The sequence below is a fragment of the Camponotus vicinus genome, unplaced genomic scaffold (genome assembly GCF_025532165.1).
Source record: "Camponotus vicinus isolate PSW18456_S1 unplaced genomic scaffold, iyCamVici1.0 SCAF_12, whole genome shotgun sequence".
Taxonomy (NCBI): Eukaryota; Metazoa; Arthropoda; class Insecta; order Hymenoptera; family Formicidae; genus Camponotus; species Camponotus vicinus.
The window spans coordinates 1,913,607-1,928,439 of record NW_028141948.1 but is presented as its reverse complement, the minus strand read 5'-3'; the positions used below and the strand labels follow the sequence as shown (position 1 = coordinate 1,928,439).

Below are 14,833 nucleotides of genomic sequence, written 5' to 3'. Positions count from 1 at the left end.
CTAGACCATGTTTAATTTCATGACAAATGATCGCTTATCACGAGCTTCGATTTCGAAGGATACCCATACATGGACGATCACTTGAGCAAAGCAGGTTTTGGGCGCGATGCGTGAGAAGTCATGCGTGCCTATTTCGTCGGGTCAGAGGTCACGAGGCCATCAGAGGCCGCAAGAAATCATTACGTGACTCGGGACCCTTATGAACCTGTCGACGCGCTATCGTAATTCCGTGCTAATGGCGGTCGGGGAAAAAGTGCTAACGATTTTTCAGTCCACCGGGACGCCTCGTGGTCGCCTTACAACCGATTATGAGGAATCGTGGCCTGGATTTCCGCGATCGATCGTCCATAAGTTCAGGAGTAATTTTGTCCGAACATGCTTAGATAGACTTGTATGCTTTACAATTAAAATTCAGGCGATAATATTTTATTAATTATCGCGTTTCTCTTTCTTCTAGATGTCCACCGTATTATCGATGTGATTAGGAGAAGTTTTAAATAATACTAAATTGTTGAAAGAATAAAAGACTCTCTTGCAGAGAAAAATATACATGTATTGTTCTCCTCCCTTCTCGATTATTATATAATACAAACTTGAGAAATCTCTTATACTTCGTGTACGTAAGAGAAAATATATCCTTCGGAAAAGCAGAAAATCGATAGGTAGCGTCTCGGCGATGAATTTTGCGGTTCGATGGAAATTTAGTTCGACTCTGCCGAGCGCGACGCTCCCGCGCGGCTAATCAAATTCTCGCCCGTGGGACGATTCGCGCTCGATTTCACAGGACCGGAGCTCCTCGAGGCCGATACTAATTAATTTTCATCGAATTAACGCCGATGCTCGACGAGTCGCGCGCACAAACGCCAAAGGAAACCGCTGCCGGTGGGTCGCAGCGCGCTTTGCGGAATCGCGAGCGATTCAGACACCGTGAGAGAGACGCGTCCTGTATTTATTGGCACGCTGCAATTAATGGCGCGCACGGTGTGTGCAGAACGACGGCATTCTACGCCGCGATTCTACGTGGAATGTTTATGAATGAGGGAATCGATACGCGGTTCGCGAGGCATGCGTCGTAAATCAAGAGGCACGCGAATTCAACGCGCGCGCGATATGCGCCTCTCCACGGGATACGAGCGTTTTACGCTCGACGAGAGGCGGAGATTGAGGAACGATGGGTCTCGATGGGTCATTAACATCTTCGCGAAACGCCAAGTTTCTCGGGAGAAGAGATCGAAGAAGCGATCGTTCCCTCTTCGAGAACTGTCATTGAATATCCACGGTGACGAACGCTAGCAAAAGGAGAATGAACGTAGCAGGGTTCGATATCACCGGGAAATTGTCACTTTTTCCGAAAAGAGAAACTCCAAGGATTCCACTGCCAGCGAAGGATATCAGACGCTTCGATTGACACTTTGCGCGACGTGCCTTGCCGAATCCGGGGACCGAAATAGACGAGACGGTTCTGCGGCCCGCAATATTATTCTCGTATTCTTTTCTCATTTTTCCGCCGAGAAAATTTTCGCGTCAGTCACGGAGCGATCGTTTCCCGAATCGCTCGCGAGATCGGATGAGAAACGGGTATCAATCGCGTCGCGTTCATTCGCGTAAAGTGAGATCGAGATCGAGAAGCAAGGTCCGTTTGATTACTAGCGAGACCGGAGTAACAGACGTGATTCGAAGACGACATCGGAGCGAACATCGCGTCCACGTTCCATTGCGGTGGACCATTCGACGTTCCTCGTCGTTAGATTTATGTACATGTGCATGTAACTATAGTGTGTGCGGTCAAACGATTGACGTGGAAATATGGCGTTTACACAGCTGCCATGCACGCGGGATAAAGCGCCTTTTAATTAACGCGCATAGATCAGTGTCTCGTATAGAGACAGGTGCGCTTTGCATCAGGTCTGTTCTGATATCAGCGGTACCGACATTATTCTCATATCACGCGTGTCACGTACGAAAATAAAGTGGTTCCCTGCAATGGCTAGAGTCAGGTTAATCATTTTCGACGCCAAAAAAGTGTCGTTGAAATTTAATAAAAAAAGAAATTAAATCGCATCTCTTTTGCATCTTTAAATTTATCACATTGATATTAAAATTTTGTCAAATATTCAGATTGTATTATGCTCTACCGAATGTTCAGATTCCGACGCACAAATTCACTGACAATGAGTAGCCACTTAAAACTCTTGTACGTGAAAACAGCTCGGAACCGTAGCGTTAAAAGCCGCGATTGCGGGCATGCAAGTTCTCTAAAATGCCAGCAGAGTATACAGTCCGATTTTCCGCGGAAAAGGAAACGCTCGGCGCAGCCCGGTCACGTCTCCCCGAAAATACACGTCGACCCGGTGCAGTCGGTGAGCCCGAATTTGCACCGCGTTCGAGAGTTCCCAACTGTGCTCGTCCCGGCCAAATGTTCCGCTCGCGGTTCTTGTAACCGAGTGACCAACACACCCTGTGACGAGTTGCGGTTCGCGAAAACGCGCGCGCGAATCACGACATTCCGTTGAGCAAACTCAAGTAAACTGGAGCAGGACGAAGGACCGGAGGATTTCGAGTCATCGCGCGAATCACGGCGAGCTCCCTTTGCGAGACCTACGTTCCAAATGAAATATTGTGGTGGCAGCATCGAGTATCCTAATGCTGCCCCGAATGCTGGAATTAGAAATGGAATAAATTTAGAGCGCGCATGTTTTATTCGCCGAGTCACGGACCATCAGCGGGATCGTCGAAATTGGTTTACGCACCTTGCCAATGTCACGGCGGAATATCGAATCGCGGAGCGAAGCGTGAAATCAAAGACGAATTAAATTATTCACATGTAGAGTGTATGAAATAAAGTTGGCGGAAAAAAGAGAGAATTTTTCGTAAAAATAACTTGCCGCAAGTGTTACGAGTAAATATTCCCCGCGCATTGTCTGGGCAATTTTTTGCATTAGAGGCTTCGTCGCTTTGTCTCATCTTCGTGCGCGGATGAGTGTAAGCTGGAAAAATGTAGTACACGTGGTGGTGCTGTTATGTCAAGATTGCATTCCCGACAGGGCGTTATACACGCGTCTTTCCGCTCTGATACGTGCGTCCGCGCGACCATTGTTACCCTGACGTTCTGCGAGGGAGTGGAAAAACGAGAGCGAAGAATCTGCTGTTTACATACGAGGAGGGATGAGCGAGTGGAAGGAGGCGAAGGGGGGTGTGTGTCGGGTAGATTCCATAGCGTGGTACCCTCGGGCAATACGCCGTAATTCCGCAACGCGCCTGTCAGATCCGCATGACTTAACGTACACAGAAGGCACGACGGCGCTGCAGAGATGACTTTATACGAGTCAAACGAGAAACGGAGATCGCTCGTGTCGTCGAACGGAAAAGAAAGCGCTAAATCGAAAAAATTGCGCAAATATATATACGTCAATCATGTAATATTTGTCCTGGAACTGGAAAAATATACCTTTTAACAGGTCTCACATACATGCATTATAAAATTTCATCATCTTTATGGACATGTTTTGTTCCTTATACATTCATCTATCTCCTCTAATTTTCTGTATTTTTCGTTTTAGTTATCTGCTCTACAATTTCCGAGCTTTTAACAGAATTTAAATCTTTCTATTAATATATTATCTCTCCTGTTCTCTCGCACGTTTTTCTCTGAGAAGATTAATAATTTAAATGCGACCGCACACATGCATATTGCTCATTAAATTTTAATATGCACAAGAAATTGAGAAGCTTCTATCAATAGTTTAACATCAGTAATGCATTTAGCTTATTAAAAATATTTCGTATTATCAAATGTTGGAATCTGGCATAATGATCTCATTTTGCTCATTTAACAAAATTAATTACGCTCGCATTAAAGTTAAAAGTGATACCAATCATTCTTTTAGAACAAAAATATGAGAGGAAAGCGACGATGTATAATTTAGATAGCTAAAACTCAATTTGCATCATCTATAAAACGGTTTTTTACCTTTTTTCGGCTGAGATATTGACAGGCCGCATATAATATCGACAGTGAAAGTAATAATCTTCCGCAAACAAAAATCTCATCTAGTTTTTTATATAGCTTAGTTCGTGAAAAAATCACTAGAAAAATCTGACATCGTGCTACAAGTCCGCGCAACCGTACGTGTTTGCACAAAGGTAAACACAATCAGCTTCTAACAACGTTAGGTTGCGGAACAGCTGGTATATAGATTCTATAAATAAAATGTTTTAGAGAGAGAGATGAATTTTTAAAATCAATTAATTAAAAATACAGTTTACTCAATCATATCAGATCATTTGTAAAACATTTCTATAATTTGAAAGATATTTAATAATTTTTTTAAAAAACACTTGATAGATGAAGCTCCAACAATTTCAATATCAGTCTAAAGAAATAATAGCAACATTCGAGTTAAAATGAAACAATCTATATTAATTAAGCGGGCGCGACAGAAAGAGAAAACAATAGTCTGATGTTTGCATATCGAAGATCTTGGAATTAAGGATTACCTCGATTTTAGGAAACGTAAGAAAGAGTAGGCGACAAAAGAAGAACGATAGTAGTAGACAAAACGAGTGATCTTTTTGTCGGGAACGACTTACAGCTCGCTAGTCACATTGTAGGATTCTGTAGTCTTCTAGAGTTTGTGTAGGATCTGGTATCTGCATGATAGCACGGAAACCATTTACAAGATGAGAAAAAGGAAGGAAAAACAAGGAACAAGGAAAGACAAAAAATATAATCTTCGGAAAAGAATTGTATCCTTTAGATTATTTTAATTGTCTTTCCAAAAAAGATGCCACAAGATTGCAAAAACTGTTTAAATAAATATAATTCCATAACTTTTTGATTAAATGCTAACTAAATAATAATATTTACGCATTGGAAGATCTTGCATTGATGGAGAAGCAATTTATTATATCGATGATATAAAAGAAAAAAAAGAGAAGGAAAATTAAAATACTTTAAAGTTTAACACGAAATAATTTTGCCAAAGTCCAATTAAATTTTAGAAACAATTCGCGTTTAATTATATCACTACCATTTTCCGTGTAGAAAATTTACAGAAATTTTTTCCGATATTACTTAAATATTAAACAGGCTCTTTATGAACGATGCAATAATGCTTAAAAAATTAATCGCGCAATTCATAACAAAAAAAAATACGACAAAGAGATGGAAGAAGAAGGTAGACGCCTTTCATCCTGTCGCGTCGCATCACGCCATCGTTCATTTTTCCGCGAGGGAAGCGAAAAGAGGCCAAGGGTAATTAATTAATCCGGATGAAGGTACACCCAAGAACTTCCGTCTCGCCCTACGCTCTTTATTATCCGTGCGAAACAATGGTGTAGCGAATGTTCCCTCGAGGGCTTCGAGAAATATTCGGGCGATTCCTCGCAAAACGCGAACGTAGCACACGCGCCGTTAGTCGTGGATTTGCAAGGAGTTTGAAAAGTTTTTAAATAAACACGGGGAATACTGCGGCAAGAAAACGGCAGCAGTTAATAGAACTTTTCCATTTCCGTCTTTCGCCGTTCGTCTGCGGGAATCGAGCTCGCGACTTCGCTGTTCGTACATCTCGTAAAAACTCGAAACCTCCTGGACGATCTCGACGAGAAACGATTTGCTGTTGAATAAACCCTTAATTATGGTGTAAGAAGTGCCATCAACAAGCTGTTAATTTCTGTCCGCCTTCGCTATCATCGTGTAACGATAAAATTATTCCTTCTATATTTTTTAATCATGACGTAAAATTACTTTTAGAATATCACGTAAAATTACTTTTAGAATATTTTGAAATTGCTTATAAATTATTATAAATTTACGAAAAGAATAGAAATAAAAACATTGTTTATTTTATCTCTATTATATTGTCTCTTCTAAGTTATAAACTCATTTACAGAATATATCTCATGTATATTTTATTATGTCGTCAACTCATTAATGACCCCAATCAATGACTTCTATTTTGGATACACGGTTTATCGATTTATTTATTTCTTTTAATTTTATTAATTCTAGAATAAATTTAATGCGATGCAATTAAACGAATTTTTACTAATAAACTATTTCCTGATTATATCTCCTTCTTAAAACATCGAGCATAATAATATTCGGGCAATAGATGTAATTGATCATAGATAGAATTAGAATCGCTTCCATCAAAAGAAATTTAATAACGTTGTAAATGAAAAATTGTCTCTTAAAAAAGGATGTAAACCTTTATTGGTATTTTGGAAAAACAATACAAGATTCAATTAATATTTAAAAAAGAAAGTAAAACGAAAAATACTTATAGGAGCTTAATTTCAAAAATATGAAACTTTCTTGCTAGAATTTTAAATATGCAAAAACCAAAAATAAAATTGTATAATTATATTTTCTTATACGCTTTTCTTGGAATGAAATTTTAATTATCGGATACGCGGTTAATAAAATAACGATCAAAATCTTGCATTCGAAAGTCGAAATTTTTTAACGAGCTGACGCCGACACGTCTAAGCGAATTGCCTAGCAACCGACGAGATTACAATACATATGAGATTGCACTGTCATCAACAGCATATGGAGCAGTAGAGATGTCCCATACAAAATTTCAATCTTATCTTATCGACCGTGAGAACATTTCTTGTATTCTTTTACCATAATACAGTGTGAGAAAAAGTATCGCTCTTACGACTCTCTTATGCGAGTGCTATGGATGATAGCATATAATGACACACTCGAGATAAAAATAACGGTGAGATAACAGAGAAAGTACATCAAACATGAATTTATTTTCTCTATACGTGTTATATCATCTGTATTCCATGTTTATTTAAAGCGTGTTTTTATATATAACATGTTACATTTAATTAGAATTAAGTGATATTTAATTGCACTTGATTATTTAAACGTTTAATATTATTTAAATTGAATCGACTAAATAAATGAAACGCGAATTCTCTTTTTTAGACGCAATCAAATATCCATTTAGCATTCGGAAATCAATAATATAGATATTTAAATAAGTTGGCGATAGAATAAAATATGCATGGAATATTTCTTAAGAGGAGAGAAATAGAAGAGATAATACATAAATTAACGGCGTCCTCATTTCTATTCTTTTCGAAAATTAATAATAATTTAGGCAATTTCAAAATACGCTAATTATAATTTCACGTCATGATTCAATCACCGAAATACAGGAATATAAAATCATTATCCTTACACGATCACAACGAGAGTGGATTAACTATAGCTTGCATTTCTTACGCCATAAATGTTCATTCGATGCATCGTTGTCGATGTATCATTCAATGTTGACACCGATCGGTTATTTCCATCCACACAGATGATTAACAACGCGACACCCACGCACAGGCATTCCAAGCTTTCTCACGTGCAACTCACCTACGACAGTAACCTACACGTATTACTTCGCCGAGGATCATGCATAAGCGTTCACCGAATTACATCGGCATCCAATCAGAACTCTAGCGTAGCGGATGCGGCGAACTCAAACCCCGACCCGATCGATCTCGCAAGTTTCTCTAAGACCGTCAACTCCCGTCGAAACTTCAGGGAACTCGACGAGCGGAGCCGCGAACGGATTCCTCTCTAGAAGGCTCTTTCAACAGGTACTTCTCGCCTTTTTGCGTGCGAGATCATCTCGTGGATTACGACGGAATTGTGCCACGACGACACTCACGACGTAAAATGCCGTCGAATTGATTCGCTGGATCGAGCGCACGTTACACTATGACTGATTGAAGTATCTCGATATCTCGTCAACGGAGAGGGTCTTTATCTACGATATGCGATATGCTCGATAAAGTCCCGATAATGTTAAAAAATGCACAATATTAAAGTCTGAAATTTTTAGAAAATTCTTCATGGCTCGTTTATTATGTCCGAAATATTAATTATCGATATTGCGTCACTGATAAATTTAATAAAATGCGTACGTTGGACAGGCGGCAAAATAAGATTTATTGATCATTATAATTTCTTATTAAATTCTTATTTAATTATCAGATTGATATCAATAATAAAATGCAAATAAGTAGTAAATACAGTCATGAGAAATAGTTGGAGTCTCTATCAGTTCGCACATAAAATTACTAAGGTTTTCGCCAAGTCGAGTCGAAATTTCGCAGCACCGTACGCGTTAACGTCCGTAGATGAGTTATTACGGTGAATAACATTATAGCGAGTTCGCCGAGTATTATTTCCATACGTAAGTACATATCTCGCATCTCCCGCGCTTCGCATACCGTAAGATATAATGATATTATTACGAGCTCCTCCAAGAGAGGGAAGGGCGTGCGAATTAAAGTCGAACACGCGACGGAGTCATTCAAGCCACGTTTCATCGGCGAGAACAAATGTGCGCGATTACGCGTTTTTTTATGACAATAGAATTGCGCCCACGCACGCGCAATCTTCGTGGTACATGGCACATGTACATACGCGGGATGGAGAAGAGCGTAGGAATTTCTGAATTATTGTTTGACGTTCTAATGGGATGTGCGCGGAGGTATTTAATTAAACGGGCATTATAATGAAGAGAGTAGGAGCGAGTTTATTGACGGCCGGAGCTGTTCGCTTCGTTCCTGACCGACGTTGCTGACCGTGTCGTGTCACTTTAACATTTTGCACGGGAAAGAGAGTGTACGTTCGTTTGCATTACACTTGGCGGTAATGCCTCTGATGTATGTACCTACCCCTCTCCCTACACATCTCTATTCATAGGGATGCTTAACACGCAGGGTCGCTTCTCCTCTCCCTCTTCGTATATTGTACGTGCATAAAACGTCGTGCCTGAAATTAATGCGTCGAAACGCAGGGACTTGTTGTGTTTTCCATGTCGAAGGAAGTCGAGACGTGGCATCGATTAACTTCATTGATAGATCTAATCATTCTTAATGATCGCGCATAGAAATAGCATGTGAGAAATGACAAATGTATAAATAAGCGGAATTTTTAATTAATTTTCAAAATATTTTATATTAATAATTAGATCTTTTATGGATGACGAAAAATAATAAATATGTGCCCTGGAGAGTTTACATATATCGACATAAAATCTCAACGATGAAGCAAGAATTTATGTATTATCGCGATTCCGGATTAGAGAGATGTATACTAAGGTACATACATGCACTTAATGTACGTGTGCGAGCGCAAACATTATGCAGCTTTATGCAAACGTTCACGGGATAAATTTGTCTTTTACGAAATAAAACAGTTCTTGAAAATAAATAAATCATAATTCCCTCACATTCAAAACGCCTAAAAATATTGGGAAAATTGTTATTTTTTAATTAATTAAAATATTTCAGTTAATTTATATAGATATTCTTTAATAATATATAGAATCTTTTTTTATCTACCTTTTTAAAATATATTAAATATATTTTTTTCTCATGTCTCTTGAAAAAAGATACGAGAATATAAATAATCACATAATTTATTTTTTTCTCAAGTTTTGCTTCCATCCATTTCATTCCAGCGCATTTGATCTCTCACCAGTGATAAAGACACGAGGATTAAAAAGACAACGTATTCGCTAGTTGGAAAGCGCATGGTCGATAAGTGCGATTGGCAAATATTAGATATATCGCTTGCGTTTAGAGGCTCCCGGCAACAATTACTATGCTCTGTCGAGGTACGATCGACCCGTGCGTTTCCGCTGGATTAATTGCCCCTAAACGGGGCCAGACTGGGGGCTACAGAGGTGGTTTGCGGGGTGAGCGAGCTTCGGGGCGCGATTAAATCACGCTCGTTAAATCGAAGCGGACGGCGCCGGTGCCGCAAAAATTGGTAGCTCGTTTATTCCGGCCGACCCTAAAATCGGCGCTATATGACCGGGATGAGCGATGAAAAATTAATGAGCCCACTGGTTGCCACAGTGGGCGCGAAAAAGAACGTGAAAGTGGCTGATGTCCACGGAAATGAACGGCGAACGACGACAGTCCTCCGCGAGTACGATGCATTGGACCTTTTTCCCATGCTTTTTTTACAAGTCCGACCGCGATGGGATTAAACGCAGCGAGTGCCGTCTGTCATTCGATCGGAATAAGTAAATTAAATCCGGCGCGAGAAATTTTCCATCAGCAGTCGACTTTCGGTATTCGACGCGTCTGCGACATGTGTATTGAAATGAACCCACGTATCGCGGCAGCTCGTAGGAATTTTGCAACGTTCCGATGACATCAATTATAAATTCCGCGACACAAAGCTTCTCCCCCTCTTGCATAATAAATTCATTTGAATTTCAATTCCTTCCTCTCTATCTCTTTGTCTCTCGTCGTATCTAGAAATAATTAATTTATAGCCGAACGCTCGGAATTTCGTTATATCATCCCAAGGAGCTTTCCATTCGTTTTCCGGAGAATTGGTATTTTTTGTCTCGCCGATGGCGGAACAAGTGAATAACTTTCGATTCGATTCCCGATGAAAGTGGCGAGCTCGATAACAAATTGGCGGACTTCGTCGCGGGATTCGCCCGATAGGAAATTTTTAATGAAAGTTACCAGGGAAGGATACGAAAGTTACGGGGGAGCCAACGAAGCGAGAAGAGTCCCCGGTAATCTCTGACATCTTGTTACAGCTTGGTGTAAGAAAAGCGGAGGAGAGAGAGACCGCGGCGCAACGCGATCTCCTCGTTCAATTAAAGCGTCAGCGTCCGCGGAAAACTTTTATATGAATGGTTTTCATTACGTCGCGGACTTATTAAGGGCGTCTTCGCGCAAGGCATTAATATCCTCGTCGCAACGAGTTTTGTTATCAAGCGCGACCATTCATGCCGCGGTGGGGCACCGAAACACACCCACACACAAACACGTTACTATTTTAACATCGGCGCGAACTTGGGATTAAAATGTACAAAATCGCGAGATTTCTTTCATACATACCATTCGCTGCTGGTGGCTCGCTCCAATTAGAGAGTTTTTGATTCCTGAATAAGATAGGTACCTCGATGCTGGCTCTCGCTGATCAATTAATTCGATCTGAAAGGGAAAAGTCATATTATGACGCAGAGATTTTTATCATAAAATTTTTATTATATTGAATGAAAATATATCATTGTGTTGCGTTATCGCGTCGCCGGCAATATTTTATTCGGATTAAAAGATGGAAATAACGCGTTTGTGGTATCCGTTCGCGATATTAAAAGATTAGCAACAATAGTCGCCGGTAATTTGCTATTCAAAGTCACGCCGCGCGCAAAAATGTATTCTTGCGTGATGATGTATGCATCGCGCCCGTAATCGTACGGTCGCTTACACGAGCACATCGCTATATATGTTCGGCTAAACCGATGATAAAACAAATCGTGACAAATTGCCAGCGAGATGTGACAGTCTCGCGTCACGCAATCGCGCCGGCGACGCACGGTTTCACCGAGTTAAAGGGTGAAAAAACATGACGTGGGAGAGGGAGGAATACGTGTGAATTGCATCGAATGGATCGCGCGCGATTTAATATAAATAAATATTTACTTGCTGTATTTATTAATTATATATGACGTTATTCCTTTAATAATAAAATATAAAATGTGTAAAATTGTGCGCAGAATTAATGTCCTCTGCTTCTCAAAATAATACATTTTGCATGAAGGGTGCACTTTAAGTAAGGACAATTAATAAAGATGATGCAGCGATCTCCCCTTTTTCCTCCCGCTATTCTACAACAAAAAAAATGTAAAAAGAAAGATAGACGTCACCGGAATTATGTCTGCGCAACACGCGAAAGTAATTCCTGTGGCGGGTGTCTCCCTGATTTCGCAGAGTGCAGCCTTCGCGGACTTTCCAGCTGTGATGAAAAATTGCGTTTGCGCATGTTCCATCTCTTAAGTACGTCCGAGAAGCTGATTTCCTCGGTACCAACATTGGCGCTTGCAACGTGCTTGTACCTCGCCATAGTTTCTCGTCAGACTTTTACAATTTCGCATTCGTAAGGAAAATAAAGCAAAGCTCGAGACGAGGAGGAAAAGAAGGAGAAGGGGATATAAAGGATAAGACAAATATGAAGGTGAAAGAAGAAAACATGCTAATAAAAATGTCACAATAAACGATAAGTAACACGCGAGAAATATATCCTCAATAATAACAATAATATATATTGCAAGGGAACAATTGTAAAATATAAATGCGTCTCTCTCCCTCTCTCTCTCTCTCTCTCTCTTTCCATCTATTCCTTTCACCGTATTCCTTTCATATGGTCCGGCGAGGCGAAAGGCAAACCTTCGAGCGCACGGAAATGGACCACTGAGTGCGCTCGGGCTCCGCATTAATGCATCACTAAGTAACTCGCGGTAATGAGCAAGTGGTTGCTGGCAAGTATCCGGTAAGTACGGAAGCAAGTAACGAATACGTGTCCTTTGCCATTCGGTTTCCTTTCCGCGGTACTCGAGTGTGAAATGATAGCCTTAAATTATATCTCTGCTTTCATGGAAATATTCTTACACAGTCAATTACACAGTTGCTCTTATGCATGCATATATGATTATGATTCATGCGAAAATAAAGTTTCGCATCGTTAAACCAAATTTCTGCAAATTGATTCGGCAGATATCTCAACTATCTTGCCGAAAATTCGGTAGTTTCACTAAGAACTAAAATATAGATTCAACAAGACCGTTAAAGAGCAACAATGTACGCGTTGATTGTTTGCCGACGAAAATGTACGGCGCCATAGCCGTATCCGTAGACTCGTGTTACGATGTTCTACGGCAGTTAACTTCCTGTTAATTAAATGTTAGATGTTCCAGGAGGTCTTCGTTGGCGGGAATTTAGACGGGAAAATAGGAAAATTGTACGATATAAATTTCCAAAATTCAATATTGGAAATGCTTTCAATCAAATAAATAAATAAATAAATGATATTGATTTTTTTTCTCTTAATATTCCTCTTGATTTTATTTGCATCGAAAAGATGCAACTAATTGCGATACATATCCACTTGAAAATTGTATCTCATTTATTTACAAATTTACGCGAATGTCAACTAAATGGGAAGGTTGCGGAAAATGCTTTTGGAAAATTGGACGAAATTGAAAAAAAATGAGCAATTCATATCTTATATAATATATTTGCTGCAATCCCACACATGCCTCTTATTACGCGCTCTCGTTTCCCTTTACTTTCTATGTGTACAGGTACGAGCTAGCAATGCGCAAATTCGTGCCGCAATTTCGCCGTAATTTAATTTAACGCGGCATCGTCCGAGCAAACTTTCTCGCTTCCTAAATCCCCCGAGTAGGAGCTCGCTCCCGTCGAGCTAAAGCGGGCACAAGCGGATGGATTTTTATCGCCCTCTCCCCCACCACCCCCCTCTCTCATCCATCGTACCACTGTTCTCTGTCGCGCTTTAATTTACAGGCTGATTTTTGGCGAAATTGTGAAATTGAAGTTGGCGAACGCACGCGGAGAAAGATGCGAATGCGCGAAGCGGAAGCTTCATTTCGGATTTCGGGGCAAACATATTTGCCGGATTCAATTAGAGTGTAAACTACTTCCTGGGTTGAAACCTCAATATAAATTCTAACCGGTTACGCGATGATCCTGTATTATTATCGTTATTATTATTATTATTAGGCGAATAAATTATTACACGACGTACCGTTTCATTTCCTATACATAGTTGTTTATTCCGCTTATTCGATCCCTCTGTAAAACAATTGTGAAATACTAGCGAGAGAAGAATTATGGGGAGCAATTTTTATGTATAAATCATATTTTTTGACGTTGGTCATTCTTGACATTCCGCGATACCAGTTTTAGCACTCCATATTTTTCTGTATTGTATCGCAGTGTCTCGTTGAATTGTTTGATGGCGGATTTGTGGAGCTCTCTCAGTCGCGCTCGAGCATGATCCTAGTAATTTGTTGCAGCGATGCATTCAACGCTACGAGAATCGAAAGGATTAAGAGCATCTATGGATGTACGAATGGAAGCGAAAATGGCGAATTGTGTTAGTAACATGCGATCTTTCCTGTCATCATCGATAAGCTCTGTGACCGATAAATCATATATCGAACAATAGTAATGGAGTGCAATATCCATTTTTAAAAAGTACCTACGTCTATCAAAAGCTTAATGACGAGTCTATAATTCTTTAAACGTCATTCTAAACTGGACATTCCGTTCGCAAATGGTTATATATACACGACTCATGTATAAAATAATGTTTCAGCTTCCAAAACAGTTATTGATCCAAAGAAAATTATTATTATCTCTTCTCTAATTCAACGAAGATTATTATACTTTCAGAAATATTGACTATTATAATATTATATCGGAAATTTGAGTCAAATGACATTTGCTATTCGAGATAGTAGATCGAAAACCGGATTAGCAATGTCGATGTTATCTAAAGAAGAAGCATTTTGGAATAATGTAGAGAAATCAGAGAGAAATATTAATGAATATAACTAAAATATATTTTTGCTCGAATGTTTATTTAATCATAAAAATGTTAAAAAATTTTTAAATATGCATTTAAAAAATATACATTATGTATAATTGTACGTTTAAAATACTTGTAAAGAAAGACATATAATTATATTTCTTTGTTCACAGTACTTAATTTTTTTAACATTTTAAAAATGTTTAACGATAAATTATTAAAATTTCATAAACTACGTGGACTACTAACGATTATACCGGATGCATTTACAGAATGGATCCGCTTTCCACTTTCATGTCATATTGGAAATGTCATTTCTTGTCTCTTCCGTGCGATTACACTAAAGGTATTCGCGTCGCGCGATTTTATAGGTGATACATCGGAAGCACATGAAAGCGCGATGAATATTTCGATGTGCATCGAGAAAATGCACGCGGGGAGTAGCGGAAC

At 39.5% G+C, this 14,833-nt stretch overlaps 1 protein-coding gene across 7 annotated transcripts in view; it reads right to left on the bottom strand.

Annotated features, from left to right (window-relative positions):
* Positions 1–14,833, bottom strand: part of Pgant9 (polypeptide N-acetylgalactosaminyltransferase 9) — a 189,519-nt gene that overhangs the window by 71,938 nt on the left and 102,748 nt on the right. For all 7 annotated transcript variants that reach the window (XM_083084589.1, XM_083084594.1, XM_083084591.1 and 4 more), the window contains one exon: positions 10,888–10,983. The gene's annotated coding sequence lies outside the window, so the exon portion shown is untranslated. The remainder of the gene's footprint in view (positions 1–10,887; positions 10,984–14,833) is intronic.